General features: G+C 42.6%; 1 protein-coding gene across 50 annotated transcripts in view; it reads right to left on the bottom strand.

Annotated features, from left to right (window-relative positions):
* Positions 1-8,714, bottom strand: part of SORBS1 (sorbin and SH3 domain containing 1) — a 166,668-nt gene extending 157,954 nt beyond the window's left edge. For all 50 annotated transcript variants that reach the window (XM_072994897.2, XM_078390592.1, XM_078390608.1 and 47 more), the window contains exon 1: positions 8,577-8,714. The gene's annotated coding sequence lies outside the window, so the exon portion shown is untranslated. The remainder of the gene's footprint in view (positions 1-8,576) is intronic.
* Between the last annotated feature and the right edge of the window lie 5,567 nt (positions 8,715-14,281).

The following is a 14,281-nucleotide window of genomic DNA, read 5'->3' as shown; positions in this document are numbered from 1 at the left end:
CTTATTCAACATATACATACACACAGGAGAGATTGTCCAGAACGTTGGGTTTTCATGCCACCAATATGCTGATGACACTCAACTCTATCTCTCTTTTCCATCTAACTCCAGGGAAGATATTTTAGTTTAATGCATTATGCAATTCAACACTTCCCCATGAAAACTCAGGTCCACAGCTTGGCTACACTCCTAGATTCAGCCATCAGCCTGTATGCACAGGTTTTGGCAGTAGCCAGGAGTACCTTTACAAAGCTAAAGCTAGTCACCTGCTGCAGCTGTTCTTTGAGATGTCTGATCTGGCTACAGTGCCACACACTTTAGTTACACCCCATCTAGTTTGCTGCAACATGATCTATGTGGGGCTGCCTCTGAAGAGCGATGGGAAATTTCAGTTGGCTCAAAAGGCACCAGTTTGCAAGCAGCACATAGATATGTGTGTCTTTGTGTGTACAAGATCCATGTCTGCCTGCACACTGTAAAGGGAGGGAATGCCTGTCTCCTTGTGCATAATTGCCACTCCGGCAAATTGCATAATGACAGCAGCGAAGGCTCTTTGAGGTGCTGCTTATGTTCATCACCACTGACATATATTTTGACTTTGGTCAAGCTCACTTGGGTGCCGTCAAGAAATTGTGGCCAGGAGTAGGAAAAGCTGGAGTGTTCATTGACATTTGTGGCTTTGCCAAATTGTTGCACTCAAAACTACTGAGAAGTGTCCATATGAGTCATTCAAAAACAGTATCAAAAAGCAATTGTAAAATATTAAACAGAGTGTTTAAATAATTCATTCTCTCTGGGGTAGCGTCCTCTTAAACAGCACAGTGCAGACATACTGGAAGCAAAAACAGAAAGTGTCTTCCAGTTGACAAAATCCCCTCCCACGTCACTGTGACGCTCTCGTAATTTCACAAGTTTTTGCAATTTCAACCTGGAGACAGAGCCGTTCAAAACCATCTTTCCAAAGGTTAACTTTTGGACTGTAGTCATTCTTGCCATGAAATGCTATTCAATGAATACTGCAATTCCCTCAAGTTCTTCCTCTGTGATTAGTATGTGTATTACACCAACACAGGCTTAAAGATGGTTTCTTCTGTGAGACATATTATGGTTAACTGATTTGTAAAAGTTTATAATTTGCCCACCCATATTTGGAATATGGAATTTCACACTCTAAAGTTAAAATTCATACTCTGAACATTACATTTCATGATACAATTTGGTTTTTTTTTGCTTGTTAGCAACCTGCAGTTGTTTAGATAAGCACCAGTGTGAATTCTATAAAGCTTTCATATGATGTCCAGTTATTATATATCATGTGGTAAATCAGCTATCAAATACTGTCAGGTATCAGGAATCATACAAAAAGAATCATTAAATGTTTCGTAGGAGGCAGCAGTATATTAATTAAATTAAGGTACCAGAAGTCATTATTAAAATTTAGAAATAATACAATTAAAACAAAAACAAAAAAACAAATTAAGCACATAACTAAAAAGCATATGTAGAAAAGCTATAACAGTACACAGCAAGTAAAACCCTCCATTATCAATCCAAATTAAATGCAGAAGGCCTTTCTAAATGAAAACATATTTGCCTGCCACCAGAAGAAAAACACAGGGGAAACCTCTCCTAAAAGGGAGTTGCAGAGCCTGGAACCAGCCACCAGGAAAGCCCTGTGTTACAGCCTCAATAAGCACGCCAGGACTGAGGCAGCCAAACCAACAGAAGGGACCTCCCTGAAGACCTTTAAAGAGATCCGTACAGTACTTCAAAGTCTTTCAAACAGCCTGGTTCCAAGCCGTGTAGGGCTTTATTAAATTAGAACCATCACTTTGAATCATGTCTAGATGAAGACTGGTCAGCAGTGAAGTCGTTGCAACTAGGGAGTTACATGTCCGCTTGTAACTGGCCTTAGTAAAAAAGAATCTGAGTGCAGTATTCCTGAGCAGAGCAAATTTCTATGCATTTTTCAAAGGCAGCCCATGCAGAATGCATTACAAAGGTCCAACCAGGATATAACTAAGGTGTGTGCAATTGTGGCCAAATCAAAGAAACAAAGAAAGCCATGTGGTCCTTACACAATACAAAAAGCAAAAGTGTGTGATAACTTTATTATAGTACTAAACATTAAAAAATAATTAAAACTGCTAACTTTCGATGTACACCAGTCTTCGTCAGGCTTCATACCAACATACTGTGGCCAGTGCAGTGGGGGGGGGGGGAATCCCCAAAGTCAAAGGAAATGTCCATGTCAGGTCTGTTTCTTAAAAGTGAAGGCTGCAAACAAAAGTCAGGAACCTAGCTTCAAATCCCACCCCTGGTGGTCATTGGTTGGATTCTCACCCCTAGCTCAACAAACCTAGGGCTGCCACGTATGCAATATCCCCCCCCACCCGCGCAGCCTCCAATATGGCCAGATCAGGCATCTCAAGACAGGAGTGCTCACAAAGAAACTCTGTGGAACTGATGACATCTGGGTAAGCGGATACAGGACAGAATCCAGATGTCTGTCCAACTATAAATGGTAAGACTATGCTTGCAATGTGGAGTTGAATCACGGCTCCTTGATCTGCCTTTTGACTGAACACAAACACCTCTGTTTTGTCGGACTGAACGAGTTTGCTCTCATCTGGTCCACCAGACGCTGGTTTACGATTAGAAGAGCTTTGGATGAAATGCACAGCTATACTTCAGTATCATCAAAAGCTGGTGGCAGCCTCAATAATCCCTGCCAGTATTCTCATGTGTCTACTCAATAGAGTGGACAGAAGAGACCTGAGGTCTCTACAGGGCAATTGTACTGGAATCCACTATCACATCTTCTCAACTCATCTCTATACGAAAGACCAAAGCCACCACCCTACTTCAAGTCTAGTCACAAACAGGGCCCTGCAAAAGGATACCTTGATCTGTGGTATCAAAAGTCATTGAGGGGTTCAGCCAAAGCAAGAGAGACATTCCTCTGGTGTGCAGCTTCCAGCACAGATCCTCCTCCAAGAGTACTACAACAGCTTCTGTCTTCTATCTAGGCTTAAAGTCAGATACAAATGGATCTAGGTGATTTGTCTCATCCTACAGCCCCTCAAGCTGAAACGCCTCCACATATGCTCTACCACCAAAAATGGTATATCAGAGATTAGCTGGAAATTACACAGTACAGCAAGATTTGCTGATTACTTTAACAAAAGAGAGGAAGGAGTGTTCTGTTTAAACAAATCAGAACTACATCTTGTTGCAAAGATACACTCACAACTATTCTTCACCACTAAACTAGCTCCCCACATCCCAGCTGCTTTTATAAACCAGTAAAGGTAGGTGTCAAACAAGCACCCAGTAAGCCTTACCTCTCTAAGGAAGCTATTAACACCCTCTAGTTGTGCAAACACAGAATTATCGATTACATCTAAACAAACAAAGTTACATCCACTGGACCTGTCTGAATAATGCTGTGAAGTCAGTGAGTGACTTCATCCACTGGCTGGTGCATACTGGTTACAATAAGCTAAACAATTTTTAGTAGGCCGAAACATAAACAGGCTTTTGACCACCCAAACAGCTCCATTGGATGACTGTGTAGACACAACGGTGGCAGAGAAACAGAAGGCCTTCAAACAGTGACTGGTTAGATACACTGAGAGTTTCGTACAAATATTACTCTACTCAACATTCTGTTCAATTAATTGAACCCAGTATCCCTGAAAGCCAGTGAGCCCCTTGAAAAAACAAAAGAAAGGAGACACTCAGGAAGTACCATATCAACACCATAATATATTTCTCCATCCCAGAAATCAAGCAGTGCTTAAACTGAACAGCTTGCTGAGGTAATAAGAACATCTCCAGAAAGCTATTTAAATCTTATCAACCGCAGGGCAGACACCAACTCTCTTAGGAAAGGCCAGAGTCCCAATAATATACCATATTTCTAGGCTCAGCCCAGCAGGGCAATCCAGAAAGATGGCAGGGTAGGGGTCAGAAGCTGCCACTACAAAGTCAAAGATAACCAGCAAGGCTATGCTCCACTCATCTAGTTTTCAGTGTAAATAACCTACTGGAATGAGCAAGCTTGATGGCCTATGGCAATGGTTCCCAATCTTGTATAACCCAGATGTTCTTGGACTGCAACTCCCAGAAACCTCAGCCAGCACAGATAGAGATGAAGGCTACTGGGAACTGCAGTCCAAGAACATCTGGGTTACTCAAGGTTGGGAACCACTGGTTTATGACAAACAAACAACATGGCCCCTAGTGGGGTTATCAAAGGCCTCAATGTATCCCATGTCATCCAAGAATTGCACGCACCTGAGCTAACCAGGTCCCTTTAGACAGCTGTAAAGACCCTACAGCTATAACTTCCTGCTCAGAGATGCATTATGTCAACCTCACAACCACCATTACGGCTGAAACATACAACATACATTAAAAACTTCCTCAATTTCTAAAAGCTGGCAAAGCTATATGAGGCCACTTAGCTCTTTGTGTCTTTGGAGGTTTTGGCAATGTTATAGAAACTTCTTGTTCCTCGGGGGACATGACTGATTGATGTGCTGCATAATTACTAAATTGTATTTAGTACTGCCGCTTTCCTTCCTTTTATGTCAGCTGATCACATCACTGAGGATTCATTGCCACAGCAATGAAAAGCTCTGTTTTTGCACACACACGGTGGTCTGTGTGTGTGTGTGTGTGTGTGTGTGTGTGTGTGTGTGTGTGTGTGTGTGTGTGTGTGTGTGTGTGCGTGCGCGCGTGCGCGTGTATGTGTTGTTTTTGTTTTAAGCACAGATTGATTTCCTCATAATACATCAGGGTCTTTCACTTGCAAGACACTTAGGTATCATATTAAATTTAAGTGCACTCTTGTGTGGCCTGGACAGACATTAACTATCACTAACCAAGTTTTTCTGATGCCCAAAGTACAATTATTGTGCAAAAGCATGACATCACTGCTTGCAGAAATTCTCAGGCCTTGGGTTAAAATAAATACATGACCGGAAAAGGGAGGACTTTTTCAATATACAGTAATCATTAGATATTTTGGAAAACTGAGACATATTATAAAATACTTGCTCTTTAGGAAAGAGAACAATGCTTCCAAAACAAGTGTTTATTTACTCAAAATACATAGTAGAGCTTGCATTTAAAAACATCAGCACTAAAGAGTATATGCTGCAGGTTGCAGAAGGAAACTGTTGAACTTTCCGATGCTTCAGACTACCGTAACTATAAGCCTTTAAAACAGGCTATCCTGTCAAGAGCTTTTGAAAGCTGGAGTCTAAAAAACTCACTGGACTAAAAGTTCCTCATCCATGCTGCAGATAAATACAAGTTCAGCACTCGGGAAATATAATGGTAGTGAGTGCTACCATCTTTATGAGGGGAAGTTTATAAGGGCCTTTGGGTGGGGTGGTAGTTCTGAATTGCTGCTTTCTGATGACCTTTGTTCTGTGCTGTTTATTGTGTGCCAGGTATTTCTCTGATCATGCAATTGATCAGGTACTGTATATGATGGCCAGCCTATGAAACAGAAAAGATGTCGCTCCTATACATGCAATGAGACACAAGTGCCAAAACCTCCTGCGGTTACCTATATCTGCTCCCACTCTAACTGTTTTGACATGAGCCGCTTCCTTGTGGCCCCTCATTTCACCACTCCCTTCAAATTATTGTAACAGACGCCTTTATATAGGTGACACTATATTTGTAGATTCAATGTTTCTGTAGCATAAATTCAAGTCCAAATATTGTGTCAGTCCTTAAAATATGCTTAGGGGACACAGAATACAGCTGTTTAAAACAATATGAAAAGTTCTAACATTTTTTATATTAATAGGCTCTGGGAAAATAAATAAATAAATTATATGTATAAAGTTACTGGGCAATTTTTAGTGGCTTTGATTTCAACACATAGTTTTAAATAACTTCTGTAAATCTGTTCTCAGAAAAAAAAGCTCATACCTCACTTTTTACAAAGTATGAATGTACTAACAAATGTACAGTAGCTCGCAAACTTCTCTCACAAACATGTTTCTGGAAGCCGTTACCTGTCCAGGGCTACCTGAGAAGTACCTTGGTTCAAATGCTCTTCCTTTATAGTTTAGTTCAGTGGTTCTTAACCTTGGGTAGCCCAGGTGTTCTTGGACTGCAATTCCCAGAAGCCTTCACCACCAGCTATGCCGGTTGGGGCTTTTGGGATTTGCAGTCCCAGAATACCTGGATTACCCAAGGTTAAGAACCACTGGTTTTAGTTGACCTTTCAAAGGGCCTCATCAAACAGCATACCTCATCCCATACTCTTACTGCTAGATGTCAAATCTGTTGTCCAAATCATCAGGATGTCCTGGTTTAAGAATGTGCTAGATTTTAAGGTCTAGTGATAACACTTTGGTTGGTATATTCAACTCTTTTTCTTTTCTGAAGGAAACTTTCCAAATAACAGATTATTCTAATAACTGGCATGTCTCTGTGTCACTGTATGCTAACTCTTGGGTTCCAGGTTAGTGTGGAAACTCCTATTTTAATATCCCTGCTGGGAAATCCTAAAATCTACACATAGCAGAAACTGGAATGTGGCAGTAATTCTTAGAGGTATTAGGAGGCACAGTATAAAATGTGTCAGAGAAGTATGTATGTGTACCTTATGTATCCATGTATTAGATACACAGCAGTTTCCTTTGTATCTACTAGTAAACAGTAACAAATGACACTCTTAGGACAGCCACCACAAGAGTTTAAATTTTAACCCTTTAAAAACAATTGCAAGTTTCCGTAGAAATAGGAGAATCAGACCACAGACTCTCTTTAAAAGATGCCAGAGTGTCCCAAAAGTATACACAATTCTACCACAGGAAGGACCGGATGTGGGGAGGAGGAGGAGAAGAGGAGGCAAGAATTTCAGACTGGAGTAATAATCTCCGTTGGGGAAGAAAACATCTGTCAGTAAAAAAAAGGAAGAGCACTCTAAATCTTTGATTATATAGCTCACAAGAGAAAAAGACAAAATCATGTTCACAGTTTCACAACCAGACCAGCATCTTCCATACGCCATCAGTATTTTTAGAATCTGGCATAAAATTTGCTGATCAAAGTACACTCTGACCAAAACGAGATAGGAACAACCCACTCGGAATGATTTCCCTCTTTCTCCTAACACATTTAATAAGTTAGTGGGACCCTTCTTGCTCACAGGAGCATACGGCCAAGTTTTTCCCCAGCCTCAAGACTGCAAGATCTACCAGGCTGGAATACGAAGGGTAAAAGAAGACAGTTAGATGCTGACTTTGTTTTGTACTCACATGTAAGTAAACCTGAGTGGAATCAGTACCCTTAGGTCCACAGTCCTGCTCTATATGGATAGCTATTAACATTTCAGCACAGAGAATAATTGCACATTAAAAAAAAGTCTGAACAACAGCAATCCCGGGAGAATGCTCTCATGATCTTTAATTAGTCAACACCTGGGAGAAAATATAGCTTGTTTTTAAAATGCATTTTTAAAGTTATTAACAATCCTATTGCTACCCAAACTGGTTGACCAAAATATAGCACCCCGTTTGCTCTGTGGTTTCTCTAAGTGCAGTATTCCCCTCAGCCTTACTGCAAAATGCAAGCAAGCGCCAACGCATTACGATTTAGGACACTCGTGCTCTGCTTTCCCATGGGGCTTATCCAAGGGATCTTTCCCAGATGATCCGATACTTGGAAATGTAATGCTCTGCAGACAAGGATGAACAGCTACTTCCACTATGTCACATAAGCCCTGCTCCCTTGAGCTTTCCGAGTGTAGGAGATGCTATGCCTTTTCTACTCCTAGCCACATCCACGCTTTATTAACATCCTCACTCTTTGGAAACAATGCAGGCAGGCTTTCCTCCATCAATTTTACCCTTGCCTTTGAACCTCCCCACCCCAGCATTCTCCTGCCTATTTCAAGGTCGCCATCCAAAACAGACACCAACCTTAAAAATGGACTCCCGTCAGCTGATTTCTTTCGGAACCAAAAGATTTCTTTCAAAGCGTTCAAAGCCAGGGAATCTGGTGGCGCGTGCGAGCCTCCAGGGACCCACCGGGTAGGGCTAGGACTGTGGAGGGGGGGGGGGACGGCGGAGGTTATTACAAATTTTCACACACGAGTATCCAGGCAACGCGAATAACCAATGACGTGTCAATTAGCTTTTTCTTAAAACCTGAGCATATGCTCTTGTGTGTGTGTGTGTGTGTGTGTGTGTGTGTGTGTGTGTGTGTGTTAGAGAGAGAGAGAGAGAGGAGAAGCAGAAGCAGGGTGTAGGTAGGTATATTCGGGGCTTTTGAAAGGCTGGTTCTTGCACTCGCAGCGATGCCTTCTCCAGCCTCCATCCAGCCTACAGAGCCTGGCCTTTATGAACCAGCGCGTACACACACACACACACATATATGCATGCACACACACACACACACACACACACACACACACACACACACACACGCCGTCCTCCTCCTAAGGCGCCTCTAATGATAAGCGGATTCTTCCCCTGAAGAGACCCGGCGTGCATCGGCCGTGACAATTCGGCCTAGCTCCCGAAGGAAAGACTCCGCTCACTTACCTTACACGGGCGGCGGCGGCGGCGGCGGCCTCCTCCTCCTCCTCCTCCCTCTCTCCTCTCCCCTCTCCGTCTCCCTCGCTCCCTGGACAACGACTCCCGCCGGTTCCCCGCCGCAATTTTTCGCCGCTCTGCTTTCGCCGCGGGCAACCAGAGAAGCCCTGACTTCACCGCGACGCGAGCGGGCGGCCAATGGGCGGCGGCGACACCGCCTCCTCCGCCTCCTCCTCCCTCATTAAAACGCCTCCGTCCGCTTTGCCGCCCGCCCGCCCGGAGAGGAGAGGAGAGGAGCGAGCGAGGTCCAGGCGACAGAGCGCGGTCCGCTGCCCGCCCGCCCGGTCCCTTCCTGAGCAGAAGCAGGAAATGGGTGTCTCCGCCGACGGGGTTCCGCGGGAGGAAGGGAGCGGTGCGGGGTAGCGCATGCCGACGCTTCGCCCCCACGGCTGCGCCCGTGGCGCTCCCTCCTCTGCCCACGCGCGATGTATTTAGACCCTGTCCTCCTCCTCCTCCTCCTGGCCTGGGCCCGCTCACGGCCCGCTCCCTGTTGGCCTCGGAGCGGCCGGAGGTTCGCTGGGGAGGAGGGCATCCCCAGCCCGAACCCGTGAGCCTTTTGAGTGTGTGAGTGTAATAGGCGACCTCGCCGGGTGCCTCTCTCACTCTTTACCGGCTGACCGGGCCCGGGAAGGGAGATGAAGCTCCGGGCGTGTTTTCCCGCTTCGCACACTTGGGTGTGTGGCCAGCGAGTTCCAGAACTGGACTTTCTCTCTCTCACACACACACACACACACACGCACACAAACACACACACACGCACACACCGAGAGTCATGAAAGGCTCCTCTAACGGGACCCGTGGCAGTGGGTAAAGTCCTTGAGCCGTCGCTACATGGCAAAACGCTCTTTATTCCATTTTGTGACCGTGTGGAAGAGCAGGAAGGGAAAACCTGCACAGAAAAGGAGAAAGCAAGCCCTTAGCAGAGGGAGCATAAAAAGAACGGTCCAAATTTCCTGTAGTTTTCTAAACTGCCTGTTTTCATTCTAAATACTGCAAGCTGCAGATTGTATAAATAATAATCATGTGCCATCAAGTCAATTCTAGCTTGTGATGACCCTTTCCCAGGGTTTCTTAAGTAGAGAATAAACAGAAGTGGTTTCCCTTTCCCTTCTTCTGGAGGATGCCCTGGGACTCTGCTGTTTGTCCAAGGACACACAGGCTGGCTCGTCTCCCTGGAGGCACAGTGGGGGAATTGAACTCCTAAACGACTGAGCTATCCATCCAGCTGCAGAGTGTATAAGCACCTTACATATTCCTATGATTGATCCCTATGTTGATTCCTGTGTTGGTACAACTCTGTTCCAATACGGAATGTATTTTGTTTAACTGCATGTATTTCTTTTATTTTCATGTTAGCACAATTCCAGTTTCGCTTATTTCAAGTTGTATACAATTACACTTTCGCTATAGATGTGAAAATAGCAATATAGAAAAAAGCAAATTATAACTAGTTTCTAGTTCTGCTCATTACATATAAATAGCGATAACTCCCTGAGATGGGAAATCTTTAAATCAAATGCCGTTTGCTGTAATCCAAACAGACTAATCTCCCAGATCCTTCTATCCTGAAACCTATTCTGTTAAGTAAGGAAGACCAGAGCGGGGGGGGGGGGGGATGTTCCATCAGCCAAAGACTGTCTATACTAACCACAGACTTTGTCAGTTGTATTCCTAATTTTGCTACAGTTCCCTGTTCTTGTTGGCAGAACCGTATCCTTTCTGCTAGTGCAAGACAGGGTGCCTTTTGAATCCTTGAGATCATCACTTTGCTTAAGCTGCTTCATGAACTAACTAGTTAATAGGAAATTTAAAGCTTCTTCCCATTCCACAGCAGAAGAAAACAAGAGAGGATGCAGCTGTGTGTGTGTGTTTTAAAAAAAGACCCACTCTGTCCAGCATTGAATTGGTTGATCTGCAAGCCAACTCACATTAATCACATAAAAATAATCTTTTCAATTGCAACTTGCTCCTGTTCCCCCATGAAGGGAGAGACCGGAGAGGGGATTTCTCTCTTTTTAAATTTAAAATTGCCCTGTTGTTTCCTGCCCTGAAATGACGTACTGCACTTCAAAGAAACCCTATTTAACTCAATCTAGCCCAATCCAATTTGGTTGTCAGGTCACATCCTGACTCCCAAGAAATAAATACATAAAATCTCAGAAGTATTTTATTAAGATCTTCATGTTATATAGTCTGAATACCATGTCACAGACATATCGTTTATCATTGTAAAATAACATATTTTACATTCCTTTTTTTCCCCCAACTTTTCCAGAAAAAAAATAAGAAACAGCTTTGGGGGAAAATGGGAAAAATCTACTCCCGTGTAAATATGTGTGTGGGATTGCAGTCTAGGGCAGGATAGAAAATTTTTACCCTACCTTGATTGAGATGGTGGAGCTACTCTCCCTCACACAAACTCTTTTGTTTTTCCTTATCTTCAAGAAAGCTGCAACTTCGGAGGAAGTCAGGAAGCCTACACCCTCAGGAGCCGTGAAATCTGCTGGAGGGCTTTGAAGTGGTAGTTCTCTGTGCATACGCCTGATGGGGAAAAGGAAGTCAGCCCAAGACTGGGCTGCCATCTCCATCTTGAGATGGTAGTGGCTCAGAAAGTTGGCAAAGTTGAGGGGCAAGAAATGCCAACTCAGCCAGGAACAGCTGCTTTTAGGCTTGTTGAAGCAGTGGCTCCTGGAGGTTCCTGTCATTCCTCAGCTGTCCTGATCAGAAGGGCAAAGGTGGAGAGGATCTAGCTCAGAGACTGTGTGTGAATGGGATTCTGCCCCCCTGCCCCCTTCTGACATGTGCCCCCTCCTTTTGTGTATGCCTGGAGTAAGCTTGGCATTCAGACCAAAAAAGCTTCTTTGCCTCTAGTCTGCGTAATATATTCATATTCTGCTTCAGTTGCCTAATTAATTATTAGGTTTTTTTTATTTACCACACTGGTTTTGCACTACAGTATATTGTATTATCTACTGCTATCACAGAATAGGATGATATAGAGATAATAACAGTTGAGCTAAGTAATTGCACTGCACCTTTCATTTATAAAGTATCTCATGCAAGCTTTTTCTTTAAAACTGGATAATTTTCATAAATAAAAAAAAACTCCCAACAACAGTTTTATAATCGGATATGTCAATTGCCACAGCAGTATCTGGGGATAAATCAATGATAACAAAGGAGGATCTCTGCTTAAATAAGGGAAACACCCCAACTAGCTCTTATTCATGACAGGAAAATTCCCCGTCTTTCAACAGAAGAAGATGGTAATGTGGTTATAACCCAGGCTTGATCTTTGCTAGTGAAACTATAGCCCAACAGCATGTGAAGTCAGTCTGTACCTCAATTCCAAAATATGCAGCACTGGCCCATGAGATGTCAACCCATGGTGGCAGTCTTTCCATCAACATCGTTCCACAGGAGATACCATTTTTTAAAAAGCTGTTTGGCAGAAATTTAGTGCAAGTATTGGATGGAATCATATAGAACATTTGTCCAGACCATGATGACTATGATTAGTTCATTGAGGCAGTGAAAACATCATCTCCACTGTCCATACCCTGAGGATACAGAACCAACTTCCTCCAAGGCCTAACACTGGAAATAGTCAGTCAAGTAAATAATAATTTTTCATCATTTGAACAAAATCTATTGAGCGAAGAAACCATTTTGGCTGGAGAATGATTAATTTCTTTGGTCTCAGAAATGAAAAAACGTAATTGGATAAAATTCGTGAAAGAAATAAACATGTCAAGAAACAGTTGAAATTACAGTGGGGTCTTGTCTTGAGAACTTAATCCGTATTGGAAGGCGGTTCTCAAGTCAAAAAGTCTGTAAGTCAAGTCTCCATTGACCTACAGTGCATTGAAAACCGATTAATCCCGTAACAGGCCGTTTTTGTTCCATTTTGGTTTTTTTCTGGTCTGTAAGTCAAATCTCAGTCTGCAAGTCAAACCTAAATTTTGCGGCCAGAGAAGTGTGTAACTCAAAAAGTCTGTAAGTCAAGCCGTCTGTAAGTCAAGGGTCCACTGTATGGAGATTATTAATGACTCAAGTAAAGACCTTACTCATGCAAACATTTCAGCAAATGAAATCACCCACCAACTCCTCATGAATGGCAGATCCGAATGTCACCATAGGAAATCAGAACTTTAGCTTGAAAGAAACCAGCAACTGGAGATCAGTAACCTTATAAGCTTAAGCAAATTGGAAAAAAACTATTTATAGGCACAAAAATGGCAAGGCAGCCGGCCTGGGTGACACCTGCATAGAATATGGCCTAGCCACTATATGTGTAGGTTAAAAATGTAAACAAATAAATAATAAATACTCATTTTTTGCACAGTAATATAAAATGGCTTCTTAATTTCTTTAGTAATTGTCTTGAGAATTCCAAAAATTTGGAACAAGGCATGAGATACTGCCATTTTGAAAGATGATCAGGGACGCACTGACACCCCCACCCCACCCCAATTTAGGCCAGTCTCCTTCCTTTGCCATTTTTGTAAAGTCTTGGAAAGATTGCTTCTTAACCATCTAATGGAAGTAATTAAATCACTTCTCATCCCACAATAGACTGGTTTCAATCCAGGGAAAAATTGTATAGCATAAATCCTACATCTAATGTAGTGTATTGAGGATGATTTTGAAACCACGAGAACCATGGGGTTAGCCTTTTTAAAAAAAAAAAACCCTGAGTTAAAATATATTGTTCATCATAAAATACCACTGCAAAATTCTATAATCTAGCCAAGGATAATGAGATAATAGAATATTATTTGTCAGAATATTGCCAATAAAATCACCAATTTATTCTTTCTCTTACCAGTGTCTTGGAATGTGTTGTTGAGACTGTGTGCAAGATGAAGTGAACAAAGTAAAAAGGGGTGGTTTACTCTAGGGAGACTTGAAGCTAAGTCTTCTGTATAGATCCTTGAATCTTTGTTCTGATGCGTAGCTACAGTGTTGGCAGTTTTTTTTAGCAAATAAATATTCATACTCTGTCAAGACGTTCAATATGATTGAACGTCGCCAAGAAGCACAAGCTGCAAAAAGACAAACACTTTTACCTCAGGGTACCCCCATATAAATGCTGCCATATATTAACCTATGCTATATCCACTGATGGAAAAAGGCTTAAGGAGTTAACCTAGAGGCAAAATCCGGAGCTGGAGTCCCAAAGGCAGTTCGTGTCGTTCTGCCAACTCCTGTGACATTGCTGGAACCAGTTGTATTGGCTCTTGCCTTTCCATTGGACCATTTCAGCAATGTGGAGAGGGGGGAATCTGGTGCTTGGGTAACAGCCTATCCTCCATATTATTTTACCCAGGCTTCATGCTCTGGAGAGGACATTCCTCGATTCAGAGCATGTTACCATAGTCTCTCGAGACTGAAGGATGCCTATGGATGTAATCATGAAGGTTACCTGTATGCATACATGAAGACATCTACTAATGCCCCTTAAACCTGCTTGGGTAAGCAATGCAGAAATACGTTTTTTATTATTATTATTATTATTATTATTATTATTATGAAAAAGCAAAGCTAGCATTTGCCAAGTATACAGAAACATGTCTGTAACAAGCAAAGTGGAAATATTGCAAATATATCCATCTGTCCCACTTTTCATGATTCTGTTGATATGGAAATGCATA

Source organism: Pogona vitticeps, chromosome 3, assembly GCF_051106095.1.
Source record: "Pogona vitticeps strain Pit_001003342236 chromosome 3, PviZW2.1, whole genome shotgun sequence".
Lineage (NCBI taxonomy): Eukaryota > Metazoa > Chordata > Lepidosauria > Squamata > Agamidae > Pogona > Pogona vitticeps.
Note: the sequence above shows the minus strand (reverse complement) of the source record. Positions and strands in the feature narration are given on the sequence as shown.